Source organism: Neopelma chrysocephalum, unplaced genomic scaffold (assembly GCF_003984885.1).
Source record: "Neopelma chrysocephalum unplaced genomic scaffold, ASM398488v2 Primary Assembly neopelma1_26, whole genome shotgun sequence".
Taxonomy (NCBI): domain Eukaryota; kingdom Metazoa; phylum Chordata; class Aves; order Passeriformes; family Pipridae; genus Neopelma; species Neopelma chrysocephalum.
The window spans coordinates 15,818,822-15,826,909 of NW_020897695.1; the positions used below are offsets into that span (position 1 = coordinate 15,818,822).

Consider the following 8,088-nt stretch of genomic DNA (forward strand, 5'->3'; position numbering starts at 1 on the left):
CCTCCAGAGAATTCATGGTCAAGGTGGATAACTCAAGGCTTGGGCAGCTGCTCTTGACCACTGCGTGCTGCTCTTTTGTCTTGTGAAAGATGCAAGAAATATTTGTAAAAAAGATCCATGCCCCTTTGGGCTAGTAAAGGTTGGCTAAAATCAACTGAGCTCCTTTCTAGCAGGAATTATTCACATTTTTTCCTCTAAGAAGACAATTCATTGGCTTTTCTGAAGAAGTTCAAAAATCTTTCCAGTGTTCAAAAAATCTGCACATGATCCGGAGATGAGTAGTTATCACTGTATCACTAAACTTTCATTCCAAGGGAAAAAAATCAAGAAAATACTAAAAAGTTGATGCAAAGAAGCATCTGCCGTGTGCACTGAATACATCTGGTCAGGCCTATGAACATGGAGAAAATTTTTATAAATTACTAAAGACATCTGTCTTGTAAATTGAAGCAATATCTTGATACTTAAACTCTTCACAGTCTCCTTGTAGCCCTCCTCAGTCTAGACTGCCCTGTATTCCTCATTTGCAAAATTCCAGGGTTGATAAAAGTCTCAATAGGCAATTCTTGTTTCTATCTCTCAAAGTCTTATCCACTCTCCTCCTCTTCAATGCTCAAAGAGATACTCAGAAGCAATGAAGAGATATCTTCTGATCTGCTCTCAGCAACGTACCAAGGGCATATGTTTACAACTCCCATTTTCACCAGATGCAGGTGTAGTCCCCACAGAGGAGTTGTACTGCACAGAGTGGGAACCAACATTTGGTCGAAGACTCACTGACTTAGGCCATTTGAGTCCAGCAGCACTTTGGTGCTGCTAGTATTTTCTTCACAGACATTAATTATAGGAGATTGAAAGGGGTTTGCAGTCTGTGGCATAGCACATTGAACAGATATTGGGTTGAACTTCTGGTCCATTAATGTGAAGTTTCTGGATGCTAGAGAAAGGCCATAATAACTTGTGGCAACTTCCCAGCTCTGATGATATTCTGATTACAACAACTTTCTACAGCCACCTAGGAGTTAGTAGGATGTCTTATCATGTTTATGTGGTTTTGACCTTCAAATATTGCTGCTTGCTGTTGAGCTGAAAAAGAGTAAAGTATTTCTCATCTGAAAGAATAAGATTGGGAGGGAGAGGAAAAGAGAATGAAAGAAGACAGATGGTCAGGAGGTGCAGGTCTGTTCTTCTGGTGATAATGACATTGTCTTTACACTTGACCCCATACCCTTCCTCTGTCCCATTTGGCTCCATTGCTATCCTTTATCCTTAATCCTCACTCTACTACATTGTAATACTCTATTTGCACGGAAGAGAAAAGAACTGGACATCAAATAAAAATGCCACAAAAGTTAAATTCTGTAGTGGCTACATATTTGCTAAAATTTTTTTCTCTCTCTTCACAGGTCTGTGGCTAGTGGAAAACTTTGTACACTCCTGTTGCTTTTCTCTGGAAGTGATAGTATGAATTAGACAATTTTCCTTTAAAGATTAAGAGGTAGTTGAAGGCTAGTTTCTGATGTGATTTATTGGCATATGATCATACCATGGTAAAAAAATTACTTCCAAAATCAAACAGATAAGCAACAGCTGCTGGCTTAACTGCTATAAATTTTACTGCCTACCTGAGGGAATGTTTTACACTGGAAGAAGCATGGACATGACTGTGCCTGTAGGGATCCAGTCTTGGGACATGGTTCAGCAGTCTTTGTGATGCAAACAGTGGACATGGTGGTAAGGTTCCATGCCTGAGGACGGCATTCTCTACACGTTCACCAGTGCTCACCAACACCATTTACTGCGTACAGCCCACATCCCACAGGGCCCAATCCCACATGTCATAAAAGATGAGGGGATTTGAAACAGTCAGAAAGGACTGACTGAGGACAAATCCTTCCTGACCAGCCTGATTGCCTTCTGTGATGTTCTGTCAGGCTCTGTGAATGAGGTGGAAGCAGTGGATGTTGTATACTTTGACTTTAGCAACACCTTTGACTGTGTAGTAGCCATACTATTGTATAGCTATTGTATAGTCCATAATATTTCTGTAATATTTTTATAGCCAAATTGGTGAGATATGGCTTAGGTGGATGACAGTAAGTTGGACGGAACATTGGCTGGCTGACTAGATTCAAGAGGTTTGGATATATGGTATGAAGTTCAACTGATAGCCAGTTGCTAGCAACATTTCTCATCTGATATTGAATTCAAAAATACTTAAGATGTATTAATGACCTGGCTGATGGGATGGACTACACTCTCAGTCAGTTGGAGGATGATGGGATAAAGGGCATTCAGGAGTACCTGGAGAAGCTGGAAAAATAGCTCACAGGAACCTCGAGAGTCGGCAAAGGCAAATGCAAAGCCCTGCAGCTGGGAGAGAATAAGCCCTTGAAACAGTAGGGGCTGGGCACTGCCTGTATAGAAAACAGGTTTGCAGAAAAGAACTAGTGGGTACTTGGTAGAGAAGTTGAACGTGAGGCCTGGAAGCCAAGAATCATGGAACCATAGAGTCATAGCATCACAGAATAGCCTGGGATGGAAGGGACCTTAAGGATCATCTGTTTCCAACACTCCTGCCCATTGGCAGGGACACTCTTCACTAGACCAAGTTTCTCGGAGCTCCATCCAACCTGGACTTAAACACTTCTAGGGATGGGGCATCCACAACTTCCCCAGGCAACATGTTCCATTCTCTCAGTAACCAATTTCTTCCTAATATATAATCTAAACCTACCCTCTTTCAATTTAAACCCATTCCCCCTTGTCCTGTCACTATATGCTCTTGTAAAAAGTCCCTCTCCAGCTTTCTTGTAGGCTCCCTTCAGGTACTCAAAGGCTGCAGCTAGATTAGCCTGAAGCCTTCTCTTTTCCAGGCTGAACAAACCAAATTCTCTTAACCTCTCCTCATAGGAGAGGTGCTACATCCCTTCAGACTTGCTCCAACAGCTCTGTGTCTTTCCTGTGCTGGGAACCCCAGAGCTGGGTGCAGCATTCCAGGCAGGGTCTCACCAGAGCAGAGCAGAGGATCACCTCCCTTGACCTGCTGGCCATGCTGCTTTGGATGCAGCCCAGGACACACTGGCTTTCTGGGCTGTGAGCACACACTGCCAGGTCATGTCCAGCCTCTCATCCACCAGCACCCCCAAGTTCTTCTCAGCAGGGCTGCTCTAGATCTGCTCATCCTCCATCCTGAGTTGATTCCAGGGGTTGCCCAGACCAAGGTGCAGCATCTTGCACTTGGTCTTTTCAATCCTCAAGAGATTCTCATGGGCCCACTTCTAGAGCTTGTCCAGGACCCCCTGGATTGCATACCATCCTTCAGGTGTGTTAACCGCACCACTCAGCTTGGTGTCATCTGCAAATTTGCTGAGGGTCCCTTTGTCTATGTCATGAATGAGAATAAAAAAAAAAAAAAGAAGACCAACCACATCCTGGGCTGCATTACCAAATTCACAGGCAGATCTTATCACTCTCTGCAACTACCTCATGAGAGGTAGTAGAAAAATATGGACATGCAATGTTCTCAGAGGTCAATAGCTATGGAACAAGATGAAACAGATTTAAGGTGCAGCATGGGAAATTCCAGTTAGATGTTATGAAAAAAACATTCACAATATAAGTGTGGTCAGACATTGGAACTAGGGCCTGTAGACGATGTGACCTCCATTTTTTTAGATAGTCAAACTCTACTGGACCAGGCACTGAGCAACCTGACATAAGCTGGCCCTGCTTTGAGTGATGGGTTAGAACAGATGATCTCCAGAAGGCCGTATCCTATATCCTAGGACTCTGCAAATAGATGAGTCTTGAAAAAAACGGCTAGACCTACCTTACAAGGGAAAGTGCAACTTTACTTCTCTAAGAGTTAGTCTCATATAAGTGCTGAGGATGAGAAGCTTCTTAAAAACTTATAGCCACTTTTGGCTTGAGGCAACAGTGAGGTTACTGGATTTCACAGGTTAATGTCAGAAATTTTGTTCTGGAAGCCTTCCTTATTGTTACTGAAAGGCAAAATACAGCCTATATGTTAAAGCATGAGACACAGCATTAGGTGAAAAGTAGTTTGATTGATTCAGTAGCAGACTTGCTAAGTAACTTTGAAGAAATTGTCTGAAGTCTTTTATGCTCCTACCTTCATAGCATATAATATAGGACTAGTAGGCTATTACACAGCAGAGTCAAATTCAACACTGTTTTTAATTTTTGCTTTTGGGTGTAGTGGAAAATATTGCTGTATTTTTATTTGATGAAAGGTAGTACTATGTCTACTGCAGATCACTAAAATCTTACAAGAATATTTTCTAAGCTCAACCAGTTATTGGAGCAACAATTTCCTTAGTAAACCCTGAAAAAAGCAATTAGACGTTGCTAGGAAAAGCATTGTATTTTCTATAACTATTGCTTTTTATCTTGTAGAATCTTAACATAGGAATCGGTCAGAACATTTAATGAGCTTTTGGATTTAGAAGTCCCCAAGCATATGCCCTTAATTTAAAAGAAAGAGAACATTCTTATTCTGAACACTTATTATTCATGCTGAAGCTCCTGGGAATGTATCTTCAAGATTTTGAAATCAGGTATAAGTTTGTCCTACTCTGCTACTTGTTGCATGGCCAAGTTTAGCAGCTATTCTGTTGTTCCACTGATAGAGAACCACATTTTGAAATTAAATGGAGTGAAGTAATAGTAGCACCTTTCCATGTACCTGTGTTGCTCTGACAGATTTCGGGTAGCAGATATACAAATTGGATACAATTAAGAATAGAGCCAACAGTGCATTATAAAGAGGACAGTAATATCTCATACCAAATCCCTGCCACAACTTTCTTCTTTCTGCGTGCCTTATCATCCTCATTTGTAAAAAGTTTGAGGCAATACTTTTCATTTTTAAAAAGACTGCAGTATACAAAAGCACATGCAGAGTGGATACTCACATCCCTCTGGAAGACTACTGTTTGATAACAAGAGAGAAGCATTTCAGGAGTACCAGAAAGCTTTCAGCCTTGCAGGCTGCCCAGCCTCAGGGTTGCTACCACTATATATTTTACCATTGTATCATGAGGAAAGGTCCTGAGAGGGCTCTCAGATTAATATATTCACTTCTCAGGTGTTATCTAAGCAATTGAGCAAATGCTGATGAGAGGCTGAGTGGCATTCGCACCACAGTAGTGAAACATCTATAACTATACATCCACATACACGACTACAAACAAGTACTCACACGTGATATTCACTTTCACTCTGTTTAGTCCTCTTTTTTGCACATATAACCACTTGTAGGCAGATACATTTTCCAATAACTGGAAATACTTAGCATGTATTGAACAGAACAAGAATAAATAACACCCCCAAACACATCCCCATCAATAAACTTTGTAAGTGACATGATAACAATTGGTCCAATCGCGTTTGTCAGCTGTTTGTGGTTTACAAACAATGGGTGACACTTCAGGAAGCAGACAGAGCTGTGCTGCAGTTGCAGTTCCTCAGCAGCACTACTCTGCAAAGTCCAGGAGTTTTACAGAGCGAGGCAAGTCTCCTGTTATGCTGCTGGAGAGCAATTAGGTAAGTGCTGCAAAGGTATGCAGCAGAAGTACTGGAGACAAACATGTAGAAAGGAATATTTTACCCCTCATCTTTGGGAGGAGAAGGGAAATATTATTAAACTCAAGTGAGAAGGCTGCAGATCTGAATGAAGCTTAACAGTTCCTGGTGAGAGGTAAGCTTAAATGAAAGCTGGGAGGAAATATGACAGGATGAAATTTAAAAGTGTTAAGGGCTTTTAGTCCACTACAGCAGTTGTGGATGTCAGATTTTGTGAAATCAATAGAAAAAAAGCAGAAGGTAATTAAAAGTGTATTTTGGGAGTCAGCATTGCAGAAAGGGCCCCTGTGCTCCTTTTACAACAGCATCCACACTTTCCTAATTCTTTCTGAAATTTAATTTATTAAAAGAGAATATAAATCAGAAAGACAAGTGTTATTGGGTTTGACAATCAATCTTTAAACAAAAAATAAGAAGGAATTTTCCATAGTGCTTCTACTGGCTTTATCATAGGCTTTGATACTCTTTCATGATGAGTAAATTTTTCAGAGTCAGCTCAGATGCTGAGCATCACAAGCCCCCCTCATAGAGTGTTGCCAGGTCTGCCTTTATTTTGGTGCTTTTAGACACCATCCTTGAGGCTCTCAGACACTCACACAGATCAGCAATTAAATGAAACCTTGTCACAGGCTGCATCAGCAAGAGCCTAGTCAGCAGGTCAAGGACCACAGCCAGCAGGTCAAGGGTGTGATTATTCCACTCCACTTCCCACCTGTTTGGCCACACCTGGGATGTCATGTCCAGATTCCGTGTTCCTTGTCCAAGACAGACACTGACTGAAAAATTCAGAGTGGCAGAATCCCTGCTGCTGGAAATATTCAAGAATCAGCTTGATGCGACCCTGGATAACTCAGACTATATTCCTGCTTTCAACAGGAGATTTCACTGTAAAATCTTCAGAGGTCCTTGCCAACCTGAATGTTTTTAAGATTCAACACAGACTAGGATGTGCACATGACTTTCAGCAGTATTGTGCAGAGGTATGAAAACTAGCTCTGGAGGAGCTAATTGAAGTGATGAAGCCTCTAAGCCTGGAAAACTGGAATAAATTTGACTAGAGGGAGTGTCACACTAGCATAGATTTATCACTAACTACCTATTTAAAGCTAGCTTAGATATTTCTGCAGAGCATTGCGTTCTGAATTGCACACATACTTCAAGCTCACAATGCCAGTGCCATACAGAAAGACTGCATGACTTCGACCCTTTTACCCCTAAAAAAACCTGTGCAGGCTGCTTCTGAATCTGAAACAAAAAAGTCCAGGGAAAAAATACCTCAGAAAAAAAACATAGCAAATATGATACTGGAACTTCTCACCGGTCTAATGAACTTCTTCCTAATCTAGAAGAGATCTCTGTTAAACAGCTGAAATTAAGTTCACGTGAGGATAATCTTACGTGTGGGAATGGAATGAACTCCGATGCCCACTAACTTGATAGGGGTAAATGAATCTGAAAATTAAGTGGAGATAGCTTTTGATACAGAATTCATTATTTTATTGTCAGCTCACTGGACAGAATGAAATCTTTCTTCTGAAGCGAAATTAAGGGGAAAAGAGTTTTAGCCAAAGTAAGAGACATAAGGAAAATCTGGACTGGATACAACATAGGCATTACTTTATCTATACTTTAGATTGTGTTAAAGATACTTAACAGTAAATGGTGATACCTATCACCATGAGGGCTGTAGAAATCATTCAATCACTTTCAGTGATAATCCTGACTTGATGGTGTGGAGAGAAAAGAAAGGCAACAATGGAAATCTCTCCTCAGTGAGGTCATCCTTCTCATTTCCATTTCACTAGCACAATTAAACACATTAACTGCATTCTCCCAAAATTCTTAGCATCACTGCTATCAAGAGGAAAGCTATTTTGGGGTTATCTTTTCTGTGAAGATGTATTCAAATTAGTGCTTAATGTGCTAACTTGGGAACCAGAAGCAATGGTGCTAAAGAGGCATGTTACCGCAACCCATCTAACAAATCCTGCTAAGAAGCTAAAGGTCATGCCACTATTTTGCTTTGGCACCAGAGCTCATGTCTACTCAGGATATTTCCTACTCCATTCACTGTTGTACCAACTTACATTTGTGCTTGCTGCGTCTTCACCATGCTTCACTGACTCCATGTGAATTTTACTTTTTTTCTTTTTTTTTTTTTACCTGTGCATCTATCACGCAGGGCTCATAATATCATACAGGAATGTCTCATCAGTTTGTCTTCAGCTGTAAGAGCTCATAAGAGCTATAGTGAATAATTATATAAAATATTGGACACTTATGCTTTCAAGCGATAAGGAAGATGTACAGAACATCAAATAGCTTGGATGAAATGAGAAGAAGGAAGTTAGAAAGGGGAGGTATTTGATAATTTGTTGTTTGCAGTTCTATTTCTTATAGAGAGGTCTATAAAAAGGCCAATCGAGAATAGGGACCAATACAACACCACAGCACAGGACACTCCAAAACTGGTAAAACAGC

The 8,088-nt window shown here is 40.8% G+C and overlaps 1 protein-coding gene across 1 annotated transcript in view; it reads right to left on the reverse strand.

The window, feature by feature from the left end:
* Positions 1 to 1,715, reverse strand: part of LOC113964016 — an 18,127-nt gene extending 16,412 nt beyond the window's left edge. The window contains exon 1 of the mRNA XM_027675685.1: positions 1,626 to 1,715. The gene's annotated coding sequence lies outside the window, so the exon portion shown is untranslated. The remainder of the gene's footprint in view (positions 1 to 1,625) is intronic.
* Positions 1,716 to 8,088: the final 6,373 nt, after the last annotated feature.